The 26,713-nt window shown below is 39.8% G+C and overlaps 1 protein-coding gene and 1 long non-coding RNA gene across 25 annotated transcripts in view; one reads left to right on the top strand and one right to left on the bottom strand.

The window, feature by feature from the left end:
* The window catches only part of LOC123529752 (serine/threonine-protein kinase TBK1-like), a 264,731-nt gene that overhangs the window by 55,353 nt on the left and 182,665 nt on the right, over nt 1–26,713 (top strand). For 10 of the 14 annotated variants that reach the window (XM_053522231.1, XM_053522227.1, XM_053522233.1 and 7 more), the window contains 3 exons: nt 1,604–1,669; nt 25,283–25,334; nt 25,916–25,988. The gene's annotated coding sequence lies outside the window, so the exon portion shown is untranslated. Of the gene's footprint in view, nt 1–1,603; nt 1,670–18,921; nt 18,994–25,282; nt 25,335–25,915; nt 25,989–26,713 lie in introns of those variants that run through there. The other 4 variants (XM_053522226.1, XM_053522235.1, XM_053522238.1 and 1 more) reach the window with 3 other exon arrangements.
* The window catches only part of LOC128548003 (uncharacterized), a 217,683-nt gene that overhangs the window by 52,501 nt on the left and 138,469 nt on the right, over nt 1–26,713 (bottom strand). For 9 of the 11 annotated variants that reach the window (XR_008366859.1, XR_008366861.1, XR_008366858.1 and 6 more), the window contains one exon: nt 18,474–18,570. This is a non-coding gene — a long non-coding RNA (uncharacterized LOC128548003). Of the gene's footprint in view, nt 1–18,473; nt 18,618–26,713 lie in introns of all 11 variants that reach the window. The other 2 variants (XR_008366860.1, XR_008366865.1) reach the window with 1 other exon arrangement.

A 26,713-nucleotide genomic window follows, 5' to 3' on the forward strand; every position in this document is an offset into this window, starting at 1 on the left:
ATAAATCTATGTATATAATAAAAATAAACAAAGGGCCATAACTCACTCAAAGTTGAACCAGTCTGATTTTCAGGGGGACACAACTAGGATATCAATACATCATTCTGACAAAGTTTGGTCAAAACCCCCAAGTAGTTTCTGAGAAGATGCGATAACGAGAAATTGTTAACGAACGGAAGGATGGACGGAAGGACGACGGACCACGGACGCAGAGTGATTTGAATAGCCCACCATCTGATGATGATGGTGGGCTAAAATACAGCTTGCATCAAAGTGTTGAAAGCAGCTTTAGTCTACACTTTATTTTATTGAATATATTCTTCTTCGGCGACTTGTGATATTGGCCTGTTTGTGAAATGCCAAATTATTGAATGTCTGTCAATGAAAGAGTTGCCCATTTCGCGTCAGATATTTTGGATGGTCATTAATTAGATATCAAATATTTCATGTTTTATAAGGAGAAAGAGAAAAGGTATACATTTATAGTAAATTGATGCATTTTGAAATGTTTAATTACTATGTCTTCATAACAAATTATACCTTAAAACAAATCTAGTTTTTATCCCCCTGCGGAGGAGGCGGAGGGATGTAGTTTTGGCGTCGTCCGTCCGTCCGGAGCCATATCTAGGAAGTGGTTTGGAATATTTAAATAAAATACATGCTCATCATTATAGGAAAATGCGGCCTGTCAAGTTTCAGCCAGATTGCCCAAGTAACACCGGAGTTATGACCCTTAGTAGTTTCTTGTGTTAACTATATAGGGCACTATAAATATGGCAATTTTTGGTTCATAACTTGTGAAATATTTGACCTAGAAATATGAAATTTCAAATAAATTTAGATCACTGTAATATGGTAGTGCACAGTCGATTTCGTCAGGATCTCTGAAGTCACTTTAGAGTTATTGCCCTTTAATTGTTTAAAAGTCCACATATTTGTACATAACAAAGTAACCAATTGGTATAATTTCATGAAACTTCTTTCATTTTTTCCATGAATATTTATTATCAACATGTGAAGTTTACCAACACCCGGTCACCCCCACTGCCCTGGTCTCACACCCCGTCCCCGTCCTCTCCCCATCCCTACCCCACAATTTCTTTTCTTCATTTTTTTTCGTTTTTTTTTTTTTTTTAAAATCTTAAACCTTCCATGAATATTTATCAACATGCAAAGTTGTACCCTCCCCAAACCTCGCTACTCCACCCATCCCCCACCCCCTGTCCTCCCCAACATCCCCCCCCCCCATTTTTTATTTTCCATCAATATTCATTATCAACATGTGAAGTTTTGTACCCTCACCCGGTCACCGCCCGCCCCGAAATTTTTCAAACCTTCCAAGAATATTTATCAACACCTTCCATGAATATTTATCAACATGTGAAGTTGTACCCCCCCCCCCCCCCCCCCCCCCCCCCCGATTCATCGAATATGCTTGTTATTACTGTTTTTGATATTAATAAAATCGTTTCTGTAATTTCAGTTGCGTATAAAATGAGATTAATACATTGGTACTTTGATTGTTCAAATCCATTAAATTTTGACCCACTAAACAAAAGATTGCGATAAAGTCTTGAAACATTTTGTACAACTTTTTTTTCAGTTCGGCTAGAAGCAGTTCAAACTGAAATTCATGTTACACTTATCATTACCATTTTGGCGGTTAAAGGTAAGCCTTTAAACTTTGCTAGGAAAATTATTTGAGCTTTGTGATTTTGTGTACTTATTTATAGGTAAACACCATAAAATTCACATGAATATTTTAGAAAACTTTGACTTTTGTGAAAAGAACTGGAAGTTCTACACGCGCTCGTACTGCGGGTGCAAATACTTAGAGTTACTTTATTCTTATACTTGAAACGGCTGAGCTAAATATTGTGTTTTTATGACGTCATTTAATATTGTATTTGATATCTTGAATATTTGCACTAAGCGAAATTGTACGTCATTTCATGTAATATCAATTCATGTTTACCATTATTTATAGAATCCAGAAATTTAACATGCCTTTGCGCTCCTGATATTAAACTTGTGTAAGGCAAAGAGTGCGGGCAATTTATTTTGTAAAGAAAATATTTCTTTTTAAGACGTTGCAGCTTCTAGTGATAGAAAAATGCCATTGCACATTGTATATAAATTGTTAGGACATTAAACAGTAAACGCCCAAAATATCAAAACAGAAATTCGTGACCGTGAATGTTCTGTTTGGGATATACTCAGTTACTTATATGCATATCCACGTATGGCAATTTGTTTCACACATTCATAATCTTCATGGTATAATTAGAAAAAAATATGTATATGCAAAACATAACCTGGTTCAGATATTCTCATTATGCACTCAATAAATGACTTTTAATTTATTTTGTAAAAAAAACCCAGATAAAGCAGCTGTCCAATAAGAGAATGTATAAACTTCTATGGTACGGAAAGAACTACTTTTAGTACTGCACATGAACTTATATAGTCAGAGCATTAAAAATGGGACAATCAAAACAATGGATTCTGTAATATTTCCTACAATGTAAGCCAAATATTCAAACCTATGACAAAAATATATGAACAAGAGGGTCATGATGACCCTGGATCGCTCACCTGAGTAATATGAGCTACATGTTTCAAATGTCAAATTGATGATAAGCAATTAAGAAAGTCAGTAGGTCACATTCATGGTCAATGAAATTCAGTTTTATGATTAGGTTGTATCTTAAACAAGAGATCACAGAGTGATCTTGGCGCCCACCAATGTGCCATTTTCAGTGTTCCAAATTTCAAGACTTATTGACTAGCTCAAGGTCAAATTTCATTTCCCTACACAAAACTGTGCATGTGGTCCAAATTCAAAAGCTGTAGCTTGAGAAATGTGAAAGTAGGTCACTAGATCAATTTCAAGGACAAAGTTCTTTGTACACAAAACTATGCATGTGCATCAAGTTTGAAGGCTGTAGTTTGAGAAATCTGAAACTAAGTCACTAGGTCAATCTTAAGGTCAAAGTTTTTTTCGGTACACAAAACTATGCAAGTGATCCAAATTTGAAGCCTGTAGCTACAGAAATGTGAAAGTAGGTCACTTGGTCAATCTTAAGGTCAAAGTTCATTTCGGTATAAAAACTATGCAAGTGGTCCAAATTTCAAGGCTGTAGCTTGAGAAATGTGAAAGTAGGTCACTAGGTCAAAATCAAGGTCAAATTTTATTTCGGAATACAAAATTATGCATGTGGTCCAAATTTGAAGCCTGTACCTCCAAAAATGTGAAAGTAGGTCATTAGGTCAATGTAAAAGTCAAAGTTTATTTCGGTACACAAAACCATGCATGTGGTCCAAATTTGAAGGCTGTAGCTTGAGAAATGTGAAAGTAGGTCACTAGGTCAAAATCAAGGTCAAATTTTATTTCAGAATACAGAACTATGCATGTGGTCCAAATTTGAAGCCTGTACCTTCAAAAATGTGAAAGTAGGTCACTAGGCCAATGTAAAGGTCAAAGTTTGTTTCTGTACATAAAACCATGCATGTGGTCCAAATTTGAAGGCTGTAGCTTGAGAAATGTGAAAGTAGGTCACTGGGTCAAAATCAAGGTCAAATTTCATTTCGGAACACGAAACTATGCATGTGGTCCAAATTTGAAGCCCGTACCTTCAAAAATGTGAAAGTAGGTCACTAGGTCAATATCAAGTTCAAAGTTTTTTTCAGTGCATAAAACTATGCATGTGGTCCAAATTTGAAGGTTTTAGCTACAGAAATGTGAAAGTAGGTCACTAGGTCAAAATCAAGGTCAACTCATGTCAAGGTTCATCTCGCAACTCAAAACCATACGTGTGGTCCAAATTTGAATGTTGTAGGTTATTGACAAGAAGTTTTTAAAAGCTTTTCCCTATATAAGTCTATATGAACCATGTGACCCCCAGGGCGGGGCCATATTTGACCTTGGGGGATAATTTTAACAAACTTGGTAGAGAACCACTAGATGATGCTACATTACAAATATCAAAGCCATAGGCTTTGTGGTTTGGACAAGAAGATTTTCAAAGTTTTTCCCTATATAAGTCTATGTAAACCATGTGACCCCCGGAGCGTGGCCATATTTGACCCTAGGGGGATAATTTGAACAATCTTAGTAGAAGACCACTAGATGATGTCACATACAAAATATCAAAGCACTAGGCCCTGTGGTTTTGGACAAGAGGTTTTTCAAAGTTTTTCCCTATATAAGTCTGTATAAACCATGTGACCCCCGGGGCGGGGCCATATTAGACCCCAGGGAAATAATCTGAATAATCTTGGTAGAGGACCACTAGATGATGCTTCATACCAAATATCAAAGCCATAGGCCATGTGGTTTTGGACAAGAAGATTTTCGAAGTTTTCCCTATATAAATCTATGTAAATTATAGAAATAAACAAAGGGCCATAACTTACTAAAAAATTGTTGAACCTGTCTGATTTTCAGAGGGACACAACTAGGGTACCAATACATCATTCTGACAAAGTTTGGTCAAAATCCCCCTGGTAGTTTCTGAGGAGATGCGATAACGAGAAATTGTTAACGGAAGGACGGACGGAATGACGGACGGACGGACGGACGGACGGAAGGACGACGGACCACGGACGCAGAGTGATTTGAATAGCCCACCATCTGATGATGGTGGGCTAAAAACAAGAAAGTAGGTCAGTAGGTCAAAGTCACAGTCAAGTGACATCATATTACTTGGGGTCATCAGGTAATTGTAATTAAACATTTGGAAATAGGATCAAATGATTTTTTTCCTATATAACTCACATAATAACTAAGTGACCCCAGGGCGGGGCCTCTTTTAACCCCGGGGGCATAATTTGAAAAAAAAATGGTAGAGATGTAAAACTTGGGACCCCCGGGGTGGGGCCATATTTAAACCGAGGGGGATAATTTGAATAATCTTGGTAGAGGATCACTAGATGATGCTACGTACTAAATATCAAAGCCCTAGGCCGTGTGGTTTTGTACAAGAAGATTTTCAAAGTTTTCCCTATATAAGTCTATATAAACCATGTGACCCCCGGGGCGGGGCCATATTTGACCCTAGGGGAATAATTTGGACAATCATGGTAGAGGACCACTAGATGATGCTACATACCAAATATCAAAGCCCTAGGCCATGTGGTTTTGTACAAGAAGATTTTCAAAGTTTTCCCTATATAAGTCTATATAAACCATGTGACCCCCGGGGCGGGGCCATATTTGACCCTAGGTGGATAATTTGAATAATTTTGGTAGAGGACCACTAGATGATGATACACACCAGATATCAAAGCCCTAGGCCCTGTGGTTTTGGACAAGAAGATTTTTAAAGTTTTTCCTTTCGGTTGCCATGGCAACCAGAGTTCTGCATGAAATTCAATTCTTTGAACAATTTAGAAAGGGGGCCACCCAAGGATCATTCCTGTGAAGTTTGGTGTAATTCTGCCTACTTGGTTTTCAAGAAGAAGATTTCTTTAGAAATTGTTGACGGACGACGCACGACGCACGACGGACGACGGACATCAAGCGGTCACAATAGCTCACCTTGTCACTTCTTGACAGGTGAGCTAAAAAACAAACGTACCAAAATAAGATTTAGCAAGAAAAATATATATCATATATTCGTAAAAATGTGGCAGCCACATTATAAATCAAAGCATTATGACCCTTTAACAACCCACAGAGTCTGTACATAATCATTGATTATTCAATGATTAAACCAGAGCTGTCGGAGGACAGCAACGCTCGACTATTCAACAGCCATGTCAATTGAATGAATATAGAAGTCGGAAAAGGGGCATAATTTTGTAACAATGCAAAACAGGGTTATAGAACCTGTACAAAGCATATCAGCCCATGACAGTGGACAAGTGTGTGAAGTTTCAATCCATTCCCATATGTGGGTACAAGGATATCAGCTTTTAATACAAAAACTTTACCAAAACTGCTGTTGAAAAAAGGGGCATAATTTTGTAAAACTGTATGTCAGTTTATCAAAGTGAATAAGTGTGTGAAGTTTCAATCGATTCCAACAAGTGGTTACTGAGATACCAGCTTACATACAAAACGTTAACCAAAAATTTCTAGTTCGAAAAGGGGGCATAATTTTGTAAAAAAGCAAAACAGAGTTATGGAACCTGTGCAGTGTAAATCAGTTTATCACAGTGAATAAGTGTGTGAAGTTTCAATCCATTTCAACAAGTGGTTACTGAGATACCAGCATACATACAAAAATTTAACCAAATCGGGACGCCGACACGGATGCGGACGCCGACGCACGGGTGAGTCTTTGAACAGTCGTGCTAATAATGCAATATAATTGTTATCACTGTAATCAAATGGACAATATGCATATATCATATACAATTTTTGATATACTTTTATCTGCTTACGTCACAGCATACTGTGGTCAAAGGAGCCTACAGGTCTGCACTAATACCGTGTTCAGACTATGTTTTTAATCCTAAACCTGGGTTTATTTTTTAAACTCGTTTGCGTCCACACTATATGTGGTGTAAAACGTGAATTATGTAAAGGTCAAGTGGTTTCTGTAATATAGCATTAATACCGTGTTCAGACTACGTTTTTAATCCTATATTAACTTGGGTTTATTTTTTAAACTCGTATGTGGTGTAAAATGTGAATTATGTAAAGGTCAAGTGGTTTTTGTAATGTAGCATTAAAACTACCTTGGGAGGTGGTTTTAATACTATATTAAAAAGTAATCCTACATTATTTTACAATTGTGAACGCAAATGTGAGTTATAACTGGTTTTACAATCCCAAATGCACAGATCTTACCTTTTGGCGGAAGACTACCATGTGTTTCTCTTTTGTATCAAACAATTGATGCTATGGCTTGCAAAAGTAATTGGAGTGTTGATGAAACAAAAACATGAAATTGCGATATGGAGTCATGCTGATGCTCAAAATGGACTATAGATGGAATGAACAGAAATTCTTAGATGAACACTGAAGTTTAAACATTGATGACTCCTTCTTGTTTCTGTTAACCTCCTTCTTTGTAACCTTTTTTGCTTATTGCAAAATATTTCTTAACTTCCAACGTTGCATGTATATATTTAAACCACATTTCTTTGCCAGTGTGGACGCAAACAAGATTATATTTTGATAGGTTTTAAATGTCAAATACCAATTATAGCCAATTAGTGCCTGATGAAAAGTAAAACCGATCTGCTAGTGTGAAGACGGTATAAAAATACCTCGGGAGGTGGTTTTAATACTATATTAAAAAGTAATACTACATCATTTTACAAATGTGAACGCAAATGTGAGTTATAACTGGTTTTACAATCCCAAATATCAAATTGTTTGATACAAAAGAGAAACACATGGTATTCTTCCGCCAAATGATAAGATCTGTGGATTTAGTAATTGGAGTGTTGATGAAACAACACATGAAATTGCGATATGGAGTCATGCTGACGCTCAAAATGAACTATAGATGGAATGAACAGAAATTCTTAGATGAACACAGAAGTTTAAACATTGATGGCTCCTTCTTGTTTCTGTTAGCCTCCTTCTTTGTAACCTTTTTTGCTTATTGCAAGATATTTGTTAACTTCCAACATTGCATGTATATATTTAAACCACATTTCTTTGCCTAGTGTGGACGCAAACTAGATTATATTTTGAAGGGTATTAAATGTCAAATACCAATTATAGCCAATTAGTTCCTGATAAAAACAAGAGGGCCATGGTGGCCCTATATCGCTCACCTGTTATCATTGCACTTGAGGACAAGAAGGTCCTCAGAAAAAATATCTAAGTCCAAAGGACAGTAACAACAAAGGGAAGAAATTTAACCAAAAAGAAAAAAAAAATTCTTACAAGGTACAGATATGTCAAAATAAACCTACAAATTGGAGGTACCATCCATGTTGTACCACAGAAAAGTGGTCTCGGTTTTTCCCTACGGCCAATGATAAAAAAATTACTAAAAATAAGCTATTTATAGTAACGTAAAAGGGAAGTAATTAAAAAAAAAATTATTGTAAGTGAAGAAAAGAAGGATCTGCCAAATAAATCTGTTGACATAAATGAAATTTCAGATCAGTATCTTCATTAGTTACGGAGATATACCCATTTTAATTTGAAATAAAGGGAGGTAATTTGACATAAAATCAGTCCATAGTTATCTACCCTGATTGGCTCAGTCCAACTAATGACAATAATGAAATTTCAAATAAGTACTACAAGTACTTACTGATATAAATCCATTTTGATTACAATCAGGGGAGGTAATCAGATATAAAATAACTCTGAACCTACGCTTGGATCTGATTTGTCATGGAATCCAAGAATTATTGTTGTTGAAGTTATTTTGGAAGTTTGTATCAAATAAAACCATAAATGAAGTCTCTATATGGCTGCAAAAGCCAAAATAGCCAATTTTGGACCTTTAAGGGGCCATAACTCTGGAACCCATGAAGAAATCTGGCCAGTTCAAGAAAGGAACCAAGATCTTGTGGTGATACAAGTTGTGTGCAAGTTTGGTTAAAATCGAATCATAAATGAAGCTGCTATTGTGCAGACAAGGTCAAAATAGCTAATTTTGGCCCTTTTAGGGGCCATAACTCTGGAACCCATAATGGGATCTGGCCAGTTCAGGAAAGGAACTGAGATCTTATGGTGATACAAGTTGTGTGCCAGTTTGGTAAAAATCAAATCATAAATAAAGCTGCTACTGTGCAGACAAGGTCAAAATAGCTAATTTTGGTCCTTTCAGGGGCCATAACTCTGGAACCCATAATGGAATCTCGCCAGTTCAAGAAAGGAACCAAGATCTTATGGTGATACAAGTTGTAGGCCAGTTTGGTTAAAATCAAATCATAAATGAAGCTGCTATTGTGCAGACAAGGTCAAAATAGCTAATTTTGGCCCTTTCAGGGGCCATAACTCTGGAACCCATAATGGAATCTGGCCAGTTCAAGAAAGGAACCAAGATCTTATGGTGATACAAGTTGTGTGCCAGTTTGGTAAAAATCAAATCATAAATAAAGCTGCTATTGTGCAGACAAGGTCAAAATAGCTAATTTTGGCCCTTTCACGGGCCATAACTCTGGAACCCATAACGGGATCTGGCCAGTTCAAGAAAGGAACCGAGATCTTATGGTGATACAAGTTGTGTGCAAGTTTGGTTAAAATAAAATCATAAATGAAACCTCTATCGTGCAGACAAGAAATTGTGGACGGACGACGGACGACGGACGAAGGGCGATCACAAAAGCTCACCCTGTCACTACGTGACAGGTGAGCTAATAAAACCGATCTGCTAGTGTGAACATGGTAAGTGGGATAAGCGCATACACCTGTAGTGTATTTTTCGGCGTGAGCTGTATAACACGGATATTGACCTATATCCTATATTCACGGAACAGATGCGCGCTGAAAAGACAAATCATTTATTACTAAGTCTTAAATGACATTGAATATCAGAAGGCACATATTAAAATAGAGGATATTTAGTAGTTTTGTTACCCAAAACTAAAACGATTTATCGTAATATTAAAGTCTTTAGTAATATATCATCGCAAGAGAAATCGAAAGTAAACTTCTTTCCCCGTTGCACACCTCGCTTAGGTAAGCTGAAAAATCTTAAATTTCATGAAAATAATGACAATGCAAACAACAACGAATGTACAAATTAAATTGAAAAATCACTATCCCATCATATTTGTAAGTATTTACTTATTACTTTACCCATATAAAAAATATTTCAACAGTTATTGAAGTTCTCCCAACCTGCAAATGTTCAACTGACTTCAACTTGATATTTTGCTTTAAGTTTTATAAACACTGAGAACTTAATCGAGTAATTAGAATTGTTTGGGTCTCTAGTGATTCAAGAGTTTCTAGGGTTTTATTTTTATTTCTAATCTAATTGTATGCGGGCCGAGATATTGTGCTAGTCGGTTACTTATGGAGGATTCTGACCCAGTACGAAATTATTTCAGAATCAGCACAGGAGGTCAAATCATTTTGACCTTCTATCACTGAAAGGATACCTATTGGTCATTAAAATTTGCTGCTTAGTTGCAATACTTGCAAATGAATCGTGTGTGTTTTTTAAAGACATTTCTTGTTTATGTTTAGGTATGATATATACTTAAACTAAAAAAAAAAAGATCTTTCAAACAAGCACGCGTTAAAAAAGGTTATAATGGTAACATATGATACTCACTGTATCTCTCTGAATACTACTCATTGTACCTCTTGTGCTCAGTCTCACTCTGGGATACGATGTTATATGTAAACTTGATTCATGACTGATAGCTGTATCGGTTCCATAGATGGTACAGGACAGGACAGGATCGGACGGGACGGGACAACGTGATTCCTATATAACGCCCCCACCTCATCTACACTATGCATACTTGCGTTACTTGTTTAATTTTTAACGCTCAATATTCGTAAAAATGCACAAGATATTTTGGATTCAGTAAAACCCTATTACGCAACAGAATAATTCGAAAGTATCAACTATTTAGGTATACATGTAGTGTCTCTGGAATAAAAACGAACTCTTCTGATATATTCATAGTAAAACATATACAAGTTTTATGAACATAAATATACGAATTGCTTGTTCAGTCCTGCTTCGGTCGATTGTTGTCTCTGAAGTTTGAATGCTGAAGTTCATTGGATCCTTGTTTTTGATTACATCCATTTATAGTTCATATTCAGTATCGAAAGAAGTGCTTTTCTACCCATGTAATTATGTATAACATCTGTTTAGTCAGCTGTTTCATCTGTTTTAAAAATAAAATTGTAAACCTTATAGAACTTAACAATGGTTATTTATAGTAACAACTAAGGGAAGTTAATCTTAAAAAAAAAAATCCAAAAAAAAAAATCCAAAAAAAAATTGTAAGTCCACCTAAAAATCTTAACCGGGTAGAGATTGATCAAAATACACCTCAAAATTGGATGTAACATGCATGTTGTACTACAGAAAAGTGGTCTCGATTTTTCCCTACGACTAGTAATGAAAAAGTTACAATATAAGCTATTTATAGTAACAACAAAGGGAAGTAATTATAAAGAAGGGAACTGCGCATGACACTTCGTCTCATGATGGGGTATAATTGTGCCAAGTTACATCAAAATCCCTCCATGCATGAAGAAGAAATGCTTCGGACAAAGTCATTCTTGTATCTGAACTTTGGCCTCTAAGTGTGACCTTGACTTTAGACCTAGGGACCTGGTTCTTGCGCATGGCACTCCATCTCGTAGTGGTGAACATTTGTGCCAGGTTATATCAAAATCCCTCTATGCATGAAGAAGAAATGCTCCGGACAAGGTTTTCATTCTTGTATCCTTTGACCTCTAAGTGTGACCTTGACTTTAGACCTAGGGACCTAGTTCTTGCGCGTGACACTCCGCCTTGTGGTGGTGAACATTTGTGCCAAGTATTATCAAAATCCCTCCATGCATGAAGAAGAAATGCTCCGGACAAAGTTTTCATTCTTGTATCCTTTGACCTCTAAGTGTGACCTTGACCTTAGACCAAGGGACCTGGTTCTCACGCACGACACTCCGTCTAATGATGATGAAAAATTGTGCCAACTTTCAATTAAAATCCCTCCCTGCATGAAGAAGATACGTCCGGACAAAGTCATTCTTGAATTTGACTTTTGACCTCTAAGTGTGACCTTGACCTTAGACTAAGGGACCTGGTTCTTGCGCAGGACACCTCGTCTCATGATGGTGAACAACTGTGCCAAGATTCATCAAAATCCCTCCATGCATGTAGAAGATATGCTCCGGACAAAGTCTGTGGACGCCGCCCGCCCATTCGCCCGCCCATCCGCACATCCGCCCGTCAGGAGCGTTCCCATAATACGTCCCGTTTTTCAAACGGGCGTATAAAAAGTGAAAATTTCCAAAAACGGCCTCGGACCAAGTTCGAGACCCGCTCACGGGTAAACAAGAGTTTTCCCGGGGTAGCCGCTATGCTGGCCCCCCATACACCGTCACCCTCTACAACGGTCACCCGGTCCCGTCCCAAAGTCAAGGTCCCGTAGGGTCCTCCTATTAACTGCTGTAAGCATTTTAGGACACCCCGCCTCACACCTCACCCCGGGTTCCTCCAAAACAAGAGTTTTCCCCGAATGGCGGCCACCCGTGCCGGATGGGGGACAACCCCCTCCACAATGGCCACCCGGTCCGATCCAAAAGTCAAGGTCTGGGGCGGAGCTGGGGGTGCCTAAACTGAAAAAAGTGAAAATTTCCAAAAACGGCCTCGGACCAAGTTCGAGACCCGCTTACGGGTAAACAAGAGTTTTCCCGGGGTAGCCGCTATGCTTGTCCCCCCCCCCCCCCCCCCCCCCCCCCCCCCCCCCCATACACCGTCACTCTCTACAACGGCCACCCGGTCCCGTCCCAAAGTCAAGGTTCCGTAGGGTCCTCCTATTAACTGCTGTAAGTATTTTAGGCCACCACCGCCCCACACCTCACCCCGGGTTCCTCCCAAACAAGAGTTTTCCCCGAATGGCGGCCATCCGTGCCGGGTGGGGGAGAACCCCTCCACAACGGCCAACCGGTCCGATCCAAAAGTCAAGGTCTTGGGCGGAGCTGGAGGTGCCCAAACTGAAAAAAGTGAAAATTTCAAAAAACGGCCTCGGACCAAGTTCGAGACCCGCTCACGGGTAAACAAGAGTTTTCCCGGGGTAGCCGTTATGCTGGCCCCCCATACACCGTCACCCTCTACAATGGCCACCCGGTCCCGTAAGGTCCTCCTATTAACTGCTGTAAGCATTTTAGGTCACCCCGGCCTCACACCTCACTTCGGGTTCCTCCCAAACAAGAGTTTTCCCCGAATGGCGGCCACCCGTGCCAGGTGTGGGACAATCCCCTCCACAACGGCCACCCGGACCGATCCAAAAGTCAAGGTCTGGGGCGGAGCTGGGGGTGCCCAAACAGAAAAAAGTGAAAATTTCCAAAAACGGCCTCGGATCAAGTTCGAGACCCGCACACGGGTAAACAAGAGTTTTCCCGGGGTAGCCGCTATGCCGGCCCCCAATACACCGTCACCCTCTACAACGGCCACCCGGTCCCGTCCCAAAGTCAAGGTCCCGTAGGGTCCTCCTATTAACTGCTGTAAGCATTTTAGGCCATCCCCGCCTCACACCTCACCCCGGGTTCCTCCAAAACAAGAGTTTTCCCCGAATGGTGGCCACCCGTGCCGGATGGGGGACAACCCCCTCCACAACGACCACCCGGTCCGATCCAAAAGTCAAGGTCTGGGGTGGAGCTCGGGGTGCCCAAACTGAAAAAAGTGAAAATGTCCAAAAACGGCCTCGGACCAAGTTCGAGACCCGCTCACGGGTAAACAAGAGTTTTCCCGGGGTAGCCGCTATGCTGGCCCCCCCCCCCCCCCCCCCCCCCCCATACACCGTCACCCTCTACAATGGCCACCCGGTCCGTAGGGTCCTCCTATTAACTGCTGTAAGCATTTTAGGTCAGCCCCGCCTCACACCTCACCAAGGGTTCCTCCCAAACAAGAGTTTTCCCCGAATGGCGGCCACCCGTGCCGGGTGGGGGACAACCCCGTCCACAACGGCCACCCGGTCCGATCCAAAAGTCAAGGTATGGGGCGGAACTGGGGGTGCCCAAACTGAAAAAAGTGAAAATTTCCAAAAACGGCCTCGGACCAAGTTCGTGACCCGCTCACGGGTAAACAAGAGTTTTCCCGGGGTAGCCGCTATGCTGGCCCCCAATACACCGTCACCATCTACAACGGCCACCCGGTCCCGTCCCAAAGTCAAGGTCCCGTACGGTCCTCCTATTAACTGCTGTAAGCATATTAGGCCACCCCCGCCTCACACTTCACCAATGGTTCCTCCAAAACAAGAGTTTTCCCCGAATGGCGGCCACTCGTGCCGGGTGGGGGACAACCCCCTCCACAACGGCCACCCAGTCCGATCCAAAAGTCAAGGTCTGGGGTGGAGCTGGGGGTGCCCAAACTGAAAAAAGTGAAAATTTCAAAAAACGGCCTCGGACCAAGTTCGAGACCCGCTTACGGGTAAACAAGAGTTTTCCCGGGGTAGCCGCTATGCTTGTCCCACCATACACCGTCACCCTCTACAACGGCCACCCGGTCCCGTCCCAAAGTCAAGGTTCCGTAGGGTCCTCCTATTAACTGCTGTAAGCATTTTAGGCCACCCCCGCCCCACACCTCACCCCGGGTTCCTCCCAAACAAGAGTTTTCCCCGAATGGCGGCCACCCGTGCCGGGTGGGGGAGAAACCCTCCACAACGGCCATCCGGTCCGATCCATAAGTCAAGGTCTGGGGCGGAGCTGGAGGTGCCCAAACTGAAAAAAGTGAAAATTTCCAAAAACGGGCTCGGACCAAGTTCGAGACCCGCTCACGGATAAACAAGAGTTTTCCCGGGGTAGCCGCTATGCTGGCCCCCATACACCGTCACCCTCTACAATTGCCACCCGGTCCCGTAGGGTCCTCCTATTAACTGCTGTAAGCATTTTAGGTCAGCCCCGCCTCACACCTCACCAAGGGTTCCTCCCAAACAAGAGTTTTCCCCGAATGGCGGCCACCCGTGCCGGGTGGGGGACAACCCCGTCCACAACGGCCACCCGGTCCGATCCAAAAGTCAAGGTCTGGGGCGGAGCTGGGGGTGCCCAAACTGAAAAAAGTGAAAATTTCCAAAAACGGCCTCGGACCAAGTTCGAGACCCGCTCACGGGTAAACAAGAGTTTTCCCGGGGTAGCCGCTATGCTGGCCCCCAATACACCGTCACCCTCTACACCGGCCACCCGGTCCCGTCCCAAAGTCAAGGTCCAGTAGGGTCCTCCTATTAACTGCTGTAAGCATATTAGGCCACCCCCGCCTCACACCTCACCCGGGTTCCTCCCGAACAAGAGTTTTCACCGAATGGCGGCCACCCGTGCCGGATGGGGGACAACCCCCTCCACAACGACCACCCGGTCCGATCCAAAAGTCAAGGTCTGGGGCGGAGCTGGGGGTGCCCAAACTGAAAAAAGTGGAAATTTCCAAAAACGGCCTCAGACCGAGTTCGAGACCCGCTCAAGGGTAAACAAAAGTTTTCCCGGGGTAGCCGCTATGCTGGCTCCCCATACACCGTCGCCCTCTACAACGGCCACCCGGTCCTGTCCCAAAGTCAAGGTCCCGTAGGGTCCTCCTATTAACTGCTGTAAGCATTTTAGGCCACCCCGCCTCACACCTCACCCCGGGTTCTTCCCAAACAAGAGTTTTCCCTGAATGGCGGCCACCCGTGCCGGGTGGGGGACAACCCCCTCCACAACGGGTCCGATCCAAAAGTCAAGGTCTGGGGTGGAGCTGGGGGTGCCCAAACTGAAAAAAGTGAACATTTCCAAAAACGGCCTCGGACCGAGTTCGAGACCCGCTCACGGGTAAACAAGAGTTTTCCCGTGGTAGCCGCTATGCTGGCCCCCCATACACCGTCACCCTCTACAACGGCCACCCGGTCCCGTCCCAAAGTCAAGGTCCCGTACGGTCCTCCTATTAACTGCTGTAAGCATTTTAGGCCACCCCCGCCTCACACCTCACCCCGGGTTCTTCCCAAACAAGAGTTTTCCCCGAATGGCGGCCACCCGTGCCGGGTGGGGGACAACCCCCTCCACAACGGCCACCCGGTCCGATCCAAAAGTCAAGGTCTGGGGCGGAGCTGGGGGTGCCCAAACTGAAAAAAAAATCCAAAAACGGCCTCGGACCAAGTTCGAGACCCGCTCACGGGTAAACAAGAGTTTTGACCTTGACCTTGAGGAGACAAAGCTGACTCATGGGTTGGGTTCTGCACATTGTTTGATGAGGGATCATTTGACCCAAGTTTCATGAAAATCCTTCAAAGGGTTTAGGAGATATGGAGCGGACACGAAAGTGTTACGGACAGACGGACGGAAGGACGGACGGTGACCATTCCTATAACCCCCACCACTTGTGGCGGGGGATTAGAAAAACTAGATAACAATGTCAGATTATAGAAAAACTTTGTAAACACTCTAGAGGCAACATTTTCGACTTGATCTTCATAAAACTTTTTTCAGAATGTCTTTATGAAGTCTAGGTAAAGTTTAAAATGATTTTACCCGAGATGAAAAGTCGCTATATGACCTGAATTTTGTCGGTGCAACGTTTAACCCAACAAAACAAATACCCGAGGTCAAAAACTATGTTACAAGGTCAAATCATAGAAAAACCTTGTTAACACTGGAGGCCACAGTTTCCATTTGATCTTTATAAAAGAATGTCAGAATGTTTGTCTGTATAAAATAAAGTTAAAGATCAAAACTGGGTTACCGGAGATCTTTAACTAAGTCACTAGGTCAAATCATAGAAAAATCGTGCTAACACGCTACAGGCCACATATTCAACTTGATCTTCATACAACTTCGTCAGAATCTTTGTCTCTATGGAATTAAGATTAAATTTAAAACTGGGTAATCTGACTTCTTAAACTAGGTCTGTACGTCAAATCATAGGAAAAGCTTGTTAACACTCTAGAGACAACATTTTTTCTTGAGATCTTTATAAAAACTTTTCAGAATGTGTGTCTGTTTTAAATCTACATTAAGTTAAGTATTAGTTTACTGAGACCAGAAACCATGTCACTAGGTCATATCATAGAAAAAGTTTGTTGACACTCTAAAGACCTTATTTTTCATTTGATCTTCATAAAACATGTTTATCTCTTTGAAATATAGGTCGGGTTGAAAACTTAGCTAAATCATAGAAAAACCTTGTTAACACTCAAGAGGCTACATTTTCTATTTGATCTTCATAAAACTTTGTCAGAATCTTTGTCTCTATGAACTCTAGATTAGGTTTGAAACTGTATTATCTAGGTCAAATACTTGGTTACTGGGTCACTGGGTCTAATCATAAAAAGACATTATTAACACTTAAAAGCCACATTTTCTTCCTGGTCTTCATGGATGTTGGTCGGAATGTTTGTTTATCTTAACTGTAGAATAAATTTGTAACTGGGTCACGTCGGAAAAACTAGTCATTAGGTCAAATCACAGAAAAAATCTTTGTTAACACTTGAGAGGTAACGTTTTCAACTTGCTCTTTATAAATCTTTGTCAGAATAATTGTATGAAATCTAGGTCAAAAATGGAGTAAATGTGTACCTAAGGACAGAAACCATGTCACTAGGTAAATCATTGAAAAACTTGGATAATGATCTACCTGATTTACATAAAACATGGTCAAAATGTTTGTCTTTATGAAATCTTTACATCTTTGGTTATCTGGGGGTAAGAACTAGGTCAGGTGAGCGATACAGGGTCTTCAGGGCCCTCTTGTTTATATTTTATGATATTTTGACATTTTTTCTTACAACATTGGGCATATTTTCACAGAACCTTACATGAGTTAACAATTCCAAGCCAACTTATATATATCATTGGCGTGTTCCTGTTCAGTGTTATGGCCCTTGATTTGTCATATTTTACAGTGTTTACATTGCTTGCTATATGCAATTATGCTGAATTAGTGTGAAGTATAGTTTTGCATATGATCATCATGTTCAGATTAAATGTTTTTCAGCGGAGTCATAACCTTTGATTTGTCAAATTCTTTGATCTTTGCTATTTCCCCTATAGCACTGGTTGGAATTACACCAAACTTTAAGGAGTTACCACTACCAAAGCCTAGTGGTGTACATTCTTGGAATGGTTCAGTGATCTTCCCTTGAGTTATGGCCCTTAATTTGCAGCATTCCATAATTACTGCATGCAAGTTGTGGGAGATATACATTTTTCGTGAAAAACAATCTCTGGTTCAAAGTTCGAAACATCAAATGATAGCAACGACGATACAGTTGTAGCAATGTGGTAGAATTTGGAATCATATTTCCTTCACGTACAGTTTTCAACGAAGTGCTTGAAAAAGTTTTATTTCAGTATAGAATCGTCTTTGTATCATGCAGAGCCAAACATTTTTGTAATTCCTTTGAATTACCTATACAGGGGCTTTCGAACATGCAGGTTTATCAGCAAGAGAGACAACCGGTCAAAACAAAATGCTCCGTTCAATTTTCACACATTGCCAATACAACTTTTTAACTTCAATACCTTCGTCAGTTCGAAAGATGTGAAGTTAATACATGGAACCGATTGTAAAGTATACACTGAAGGGGTGTATGCACATATTCGTAGAATTAGAAATAACATAAAATTCAATAACTTGATCGAAAAACTATATATGTGAGGCTTTTACTCGATTTCCACTATTTTATCATAAGGCTTTCAACCATTTCCTTCGCTTGAATTAGGTTTAAAACCACTTCACGTCCTTTCCGTTGGTACATGTTCACTCCAATTCGATTTAATTTGTATATTATGCTTTTATATTGTAGTTTCTAAAGAAATATCATGTCCATTTTGCCATTCTTGAAAGTGTTGTATAAAGGTGACTATTTTTAATATAATTAGTAATTCCATAATCTTTTACCTTTTCCAATTTTCGACGAGTTTGCCGCTTGTTTTTAAATGGACCGCACAGTTGTATGTTGTTCGCACACTATACGTGAAGATTATTGCGATCGTCCCTGAAAAAACCCACACAATATAGGATCTGGTAGTCAGCAAACTAATGCTAAAATGAAAAAGCAATATTTAAAATCTATTAGCAAAATGCAACAATTCTAGTGTTAAGAACCAAATAGGACACTGAAGAATTATTGTGTCTTCTTTTAATTTATTAATGGTTTCACATCGATGCTATTACTGCTTGAAAAACATCATAACTATCAGTTTGAAAACTTATTTTCAAGATCCGCCTTTTATAGTAAGTATATGAACTTTAACTCCCCTTCTCTTCTCGCTGTATAAATCATATCTTTGTACTTAAAGTCGTAAGTAGGTCAATAGATATTTAAACTAAATACACACCAAACTTTAAATAGACCTCTAAGAAATATGGACTGTTTTTGAATAACTAGGACTTCCTTATTGAAATGACGGATTGCAAAGTTTGTATTGCTTTTACGTACTATTTAGTTAATTGTTTTATTGAAGTCATTTTACATGGTTAATCTTAACAATATGCACTCTCTTATTCAAGGGTCGTTTAGGATGAAAATGAATTTTGAAAAACTGCACTGCAAAAACAAAATGTGACAGCAATATTAATGTATTTAGGAAAACAATTAGTTGTATTCTTCATATAAAGCGATATATTTTGTTTTTTTAATCCCCCGCCGTGGCGGAGGGATTATAGGAATGGTCTGCGTCCGTCCGTCCTTCCGTCCGTCCGTCCGTCCTTCCGTCCGTAACAAAATCGTGTCCGGTCCATATCTCCTAAACCCCTTGAAGGATTTTCATGAAACTTGGGTCAAATGATCACCTCATCATGTCGATTTGCAGAACCCATAAGTCAGCCTTGTCGGTTCAAGGTCAAGGTCACAACTCAAGGTCAAATGTTTGAGCCTGCCATTTTGTGTCCGCTCTATATCTCATAAACCCCTTGAAGGAATTTTATAGAACTTGGGTCAAATGATCACCTCATCAAGACGATGTTCAGAACCCATGAGTCAGCCATGCCGGCTCAAGGTCAAGGTCACAACTTAGGGTCAAAGGTTTTGAGCCTTCCATTTTGTGTCCGCTCTATATCTTCTAAACTCCTTGAAGGATTTTCATGAAACTTGGGTCAAACGATCACCTCATCAAGACGATGTGCAGAACCCATAGGTCAGCCTTGTCGGCTCAAGGTCAAGGTCACAACTCAAGGTCAAAGGTTTGAGCCTTCCATTTTGTGTCCGCTCTATATCTCCTAAACCCCTTGAAGGAATTTTATCAAACTTGGGTCAAATGATCACCTCATCAAGACGATGTGCAGAACCCATGAGTCAGTCATGCCGGATCAAGGTCAAGGTCACAACTTAGGGTCAAAGGTTTGAGCCTTCCATTTCGTGTCCGCTCTATATCTCCTAAACCCCTTGAAGGAATTTTATAAAACTTGGGTAAAATGATTACCTCATCAAAACAATGTGCAGAAATTATGAGTCAACCATGCCAGCTCAAGGTCAAGGTCACAACTAAGGGTCGAAGGTTTGAGCCTTCCATTTTGTGTCCACTCTGTATCTCCTAAACCTCTTGAAGGATTTTCATCAAACTTGGGTCAGATGATCACCTCATCAAGAACTCATGAGTCAGCCATGTCAACTCAAGGTCAAGGTCACAACTGAAGGTCAAAGGTTTCAGCTCTGTATCTCCTAAACCCCTTGAAGGATTTTCATGAAACTTGGGTCAAATGATCACCTCATCAAGACGTTGTGCACAATTCATGAGGCAGCCATGTCAGTTCAAGGTCAAGGTCACAGCTAAAATCAAAGGTTTACCCTTTCACTATCCATAGCAGTGGCGGGGGATTTAGCTGTCTTTCAGACTGCCTTGTATAAATATGTGAACGCTGATTAGTAAGAATGTTCTCTAATTGCAAAAATATGCAACATTTAATTGAAAAGCTGAAAAGCTATTTCGGTCTTGAAAACTGTTCATAAAATACAAAACTGCACAGTTACTAAAATATTCGATCACAAACGTCCAACGAGAATTCATAAACTATGTGGTTGCTGTTTGTTTGTTTTTTACTTTGATGCATACAAATACGACATTGCACAGCCACATTTACTGCCGGTCAGACTGACCAATGAGAATTAATATTTATGTGTCCCCCATACACATATTGTTTTTGCCTTCGCCGTCTGTCCGTCCGTCCGTCCGCAATAAGCTTGCTCGGCAGGTCAAACTGCTGGCCGGATTTCGACGAAACTTCACAGGAGTGATCAGTACCAAGCCTAGTTGTGCACTTCGCCGGCACGTTTCGCTTCGCTTCACAAAATGGCCGCCAGAGCTAAAAATAGAAAAGTCTTGTCCGGCTTTCAAAGGTCAAACTGCTGGCTGGATTTCGGCGGAACTTCACAGGAGTGATCAGTACCAAGTCTAGTTGTGCATATCGCCGGCACGATCCGCTTTGCTGCATAAAATGGCCGCCAGAGCTAAAAAAAAGAAAAATCTTGTCCGGCTTTCACAGGTCAAACTGCTGGCGGCTGGATTTCGACGAAACATCACAGGAGTGATCAGTACCAAGCCTAGTTGTGCATATCGCCGGCACATTCCGCTTCGCTGCACAAAATGGCCACCAGAGCTAAAAATAGAAAAATATTGTCGGGCCTTCACAGGTCAAACTGCTGGCTGGATTTCGACGAAACATCACAGGAGTGGTCAGTACCAAGCCTAGTTGTGCATATCGCCGGCACATTCCGCTTCGCTGCACAAAATGGCCACCAGAGCTAAAAATAGAAAAATATTGTCGGGCTTTCACAGGTCAAACTGCTGGCTGGATTTCGACGAAACATCACAGGAGTGGTCAGTACCAAGCCTAGTTGTGCATATCGCCGGCATGTTCCTCTTCGCTAAAGAGCTAAAGGTATACGTAAGGGGAGGCATATGTTTTTGTGACAAAAAAAAACCTAGTTTAATGTTGAACAGTTTCTATTTAGGTATTGAAAAACTGTGCAAAAAGTTATGGTTTTGCTGTTATTCAAAATAGTCGATCAGACATGCAAAATCTAGAAATCATGTACAATGTTGATTTTTTATTTCGGTTATTGAAGAACTGTGTATACAATTTGCATGTTGTGCGGAACACATGTGCAGAATAAATTCAAAATTACTTAATGGAGAACAGAGTGATTGACCAGACACAAAACAAGCCTGTTAACATTTGACCCCGAAATGTGACCTTGACATTTGAGAGACGGATTTGTGTAATGTCGTAATAGGGAATATTTTGTGCCAAATAATATCAAAATTTCTTTCATGGATGGCAAACTGAGCGAACAAGAACGGGACGGACTGGCAATCGTAACACTGACTTTTGACTTGTTATTAGAAATGGGGATTTAAAGAGCACAGGGAATTATTTTATACATTTTGACGCCTAAAGGTTCGTGAAAGCGTTCATGTAAATATTGACTATGGATTTTGACCTACTGATCCCCATACAACAGATCATCCAGTGACCACAGAGAATCATCTTAGGCATTGTGACAGCCCAATACTACTGTGACATAGAATTCGCAAAAAAGTAAAGGACATTTTCTGACAAAAGAAATCACCTCACAAAGTTGTCGGATTTGAAGACCTAAGATTTCTCCAATTTCATAGATCAGAAACAATTTTCAGTTTACAAGTCGCAGTAACATTGACATATAACTCCCCGCGAAATAAAAGTAATCTACACAAACAAATATCTTCTGAAGTTTTAATGGCAGTATGTTAAAGTGTTCTAAATATTGATTGAAAACCATAAATAGGCTAAAGGTCTCGTGACACTGAACTTTGACCTTCTGGCCATAAACCATCAGTATTGACTGTCAACAGGGAATCATTCGCCGTACCTTCAAACGGTCTCCCAGTATTGTCTGGCAACCGTGACACGTGCCTTTTACGGCGAACCCATTAATAAAAGGTCGTCTATTGACCGCAGTCAGTCATAGTATGTTTAATAAGGCTAATTTGCTCTTGGTCTTGGTGTCCCAAAATATAAGTAGATATTTCCTAACAAAAACCAAGCATCATATGGTCTGGTGTAGACCCAATTGTTCTCTTTTAATCGGAAATCGTTTTCCTTGTTAACGACCAAAGTGACATTTAATCTCTCAACACCAAAACGTTTTTAAGTTCTGTTGATAGTACTCGGAAACCAAATGGTGCTCACACGGAACGACAGACCTATCTAAAATTGTATATATAATTTGTACTTCCCTATCTTTCAACTTCCATTTATCGTATGAAATTATCAGCTACAAATGTAATTGTACATTAAATTTTGATAAAGATAGTTAAGATATAATGATACAAACAATCAACATTTCACATGAACCCGTTGAAACAAGGGAAATGATATAGGATTCTTTTATGAGCTAAGTATATATATTTATCCAATTGTTTTCAAACTCACAATGACACTGTTACCGTTTATTTTAACCCACGTTTTGGATAGCCAAAGCATGTAAAAGAAACTCTTACAATATCCATTGTTCTTTAACAAATAAATAACAGTTTCAATCTGTTTGCCTCTGTAAAACAATTATATCATCTTCACAATATTGCTGTGTATCTTTATTACATTTAAAACGCTGAAACAATTGAAGTTAATTATGTAAGAGCTACAAGCTTATCGTTTCTAACTGGCACCTGTCTGTCAATCATAATTAATGAGCTAAAGAACGCCAGTAACGCTTGCCATCTCGACTCAAATTCTAATTCAAATTCGTTTCCTTCAGTGAACCTATTTACGTTACCTGCAGCATAATTTCCTCCAATGTAGGTAACCAATGAACAACATTTACGTCAAGTTTGGGAATACAGTTTTCCGACAAGTATTTGATATTCCCTTGGGAACAAACTGTGCACTCCTTGTCGCATCTTTGTTTTTGTATTTCTCTTAAAGAGGTTTAACTTAAGCCTATCTCGAGATACGCAGGCAGACTTAACAACTGCTTCTAAAATATATCATGCTGCCTGGGCGATATTCTTAATACCGTAATTCAGATTTGGTTTAAAATTCAACAGTAAATACAATTCTGCGAGAATGTATACCAAATCCCGATTTGGGGATGTTGAATGCTTCGCAACATTTTTGTCGTGATAACTTCACAACTGTATTTAGTAAAGTTATAAAAACGTTTTATTAAAAGACACACCACATGTTTAATATTCAACCCTTTACAGCTGGACGCTACGCTTCCCTCTTTTAGTAAACCTAGCGAAACAGTCGGAGGACTCTATGATAGGCAGTTTTAAACGCAACCAGGACCGAGTTGTTTTAATATCTGTCATCTGGCCTGTTTCGTCAGGCCCTTAAGGGTGTTCCTTTTGATGTTCTGACTCTGCAAAGGTTTTGAGTACATATATTGTTTGTGTTTTACATGCCGCCCCATCTGTTGACGATGCGTGTGTTTGGCGGAGATTACTTGAATTTGCATTGTTTTTTTTTTACTTTAGCACATATTGGTGGTAGGAGTGAGGTTAGGTGCTCACCATAAACTGAATAAAATCCCCTGTGGTGGCTTTGCCACTGAACGTTCCAATGCGGTGCCTCACTGTGTTCCTTTGTTCGTTTTGTCCTCGTGTGTTTGCTTTCTCTTCATCTGTGTGTGTGTTTGTATGTGTGTGCTGGTAATGTGTGCGTCCTCGTGCCGTAGGTTGCGCTTTGGGGAAGCTACGTTTTTGGAATGTGACTTTACCTGGTGAATAATCTATCCTTGTTGTTAGCAAGACTTTAACATATCGAATCAGGATCACAGACTTTTTTTGCATTAAAGCGATTTTGTTTATGTAAACATATCGGTTTAAATTGTGTACACTTTGTTAAACAAATAATATATGATTTATAATCTGAAAAGTAGTTTGATAATAACATTTAAAGTGAGTGTTTATCCCTGAAATCAAGTTTCACGTACAAACAGACAAATTTCAATACATGATGTAATATGATAACCTTTTGTAAAAACACTATTGTTATCTAGTATCGTTCTAAATTAAAACACATTTGTGAGAAGAAATAACTAAACAAAACTAAGAAACTAACATGGAAATTCGTAAATTCCGTAACAGGCTGAGATTCCAATCGCTTATGATGTCGTTGTCAGATTCCCAACAGGAAGAGAACATTAGCCTTAAAACCAAATGTCCGGATTCATTTGCAGTACAGTTTTAATTCATTGAGATTTCAGTACAACAACAGTTAATACAAATGTAAAGAAATGTAATTTTTGTTTTGAGCAGCAGTAGCCTTGACAACAGAAAGTCCGAAAACAATCCCATCTTTCATATACCATCTTTCACTAACATGTCTGCAAAATAAAGCTCTACATTACTTTGATCACGGGGGGTCGCAAAATAACCAAAACTTGTATTTACTATGTAGATAAACCTATAATTAAGTGTGATTGAAATGCATACATAGTAACTCAATTTGCCATCCAAAAACCAAATAAACGCTGGCTGAAGTAATATCTCACGAACTCCCTGTTACAACATCAAATTTTACAACCACATTTAGACTATAATATCTCACGAACTCCCAAGTTCAACCTCACCTTTTGCAAGCACATTCAGATTAAGGGCATAAACCGCTTGACGTGCTGGGATGTGACAATCGAAGTAGACTTTCACGTGGACTTTCTCATGATCTGTTGTTATTTACAACGATTGATTTTTGAATTTTTACCACATTTTAATATCTTTCAGAACGAAACAAGAAGATTGACTGACTAAGGAACAGGATCAGAGGAAGTATTTCGTAAGTTGAATTAACTTGTAAAAGACTTTCTTCCAGTGGATCCGAACAAAAATGCATACAATTAAACACTTATAATTATTTAAAACATGTATTTCGTTTGCAAACCTACATACTTTGTTCCGTACATTTATATATAAAATATATAAGGGCCTCCGTGGCCGAGTGGTTAAGGTCGCTGACTTCAAATCACTTGCCCCTTATCGATGTGGGTTCGAGCCTCACTCGAGGCGTTGAATTCTTCATGTGAGGAAGCCATCCAGCTGGCTTACGGAAGTTCGGTGGTTCTACCCGCTCTTGATGAAATAATGCACAGAGGGGCACCTGGGGTCTTCCTCCACAATTAAGGCTGGGAAGTCGCTGTATGACCTATCATGTGTCGGTGCGACGTTAAATTCAATATATATAAATATATATAAAGAAACGAGGAGTTCAAGTATTTTAAAGGAAGTATATTACAAGATATCAAAATATGTTGATAGATACATTAAAATTGCATAACTTATTTACTATATTACATACATCCTTCTACGTCATGATTGACCTCGTAATCCAGTTAGTAAAGAATTTGCTTTGCCTTCAAGGCGACTGTATATTTCAGAGACCAGGGCAGTGCTAATATGCAAGTAAACAGTGATCGTCTGGACGTTTTATAAGGTATGCTATATATTGTTAAACTCTAATGCATGATACAGAATTACAAAAATTGAACCTAATCTTACCTACAAGAAAAATATGTTTAAATCACAAAACCTTTCTCATAGAATCTAGCTAGAATAGAAGACATGAAATACATTTAAAAGGCAAAATCTAATATAGGAAAAGACTATACAGAACTGTAAGCGGAAAGCTTTGATTTTACAGCGTGACTTATATCTTATAGAAACAAACACTGAAATGTTTTTATAAGGCAATAATTTGATCAATAAAAGACTAACAATTCAGATGAAATTAAGCATCATTTCATATTTGACATTTATGTAATTTATTGACATTCTGGTCTACATATTGTTCTGTTTGTTCATTAACAAAGCCTGAAATTCAAAGAATTTAGACTCTTAAATATATTGAAGTTATAAACAAGCGATTCCTATCATTCCTATTTTAAATTGACCTTGGAGGATTATATTGATTCATCTTCGTAACAGTGCTTGACTGAAAATGTGTCTCATATACACTAATTATTGTTGTATATGAGGATGTGTTGCAAAGCTTTAAACCAAGACCGTAGTTAACTTTGATACTTTCGGAATTCGAAGTGCCTATATTGTGAAAAATGTACGTGGTATCCTTCAGTGCATGAGCTTTAAATCCGTAAGAGCAGTATATATTTTGCCCTGCCCTGTTTCACTACAGCGAAATTAATTTTTAATAATATTAAT

The sequence above is a fragment of the Mercenaria mercenaria genome, chromosome 13 (assembly GCF_021730395.1).
Source record: "Mercenaria mercenaria strain notata chromosome 13, MADL_Memer_1, whole genome shotgun sequence".
Lineage (NCBI taxonomy): Eukaryota > Metazoa > Mollusca > Bivalvia > Venerida > Veneridae > Mercenaria > Mercenaria mercenaria.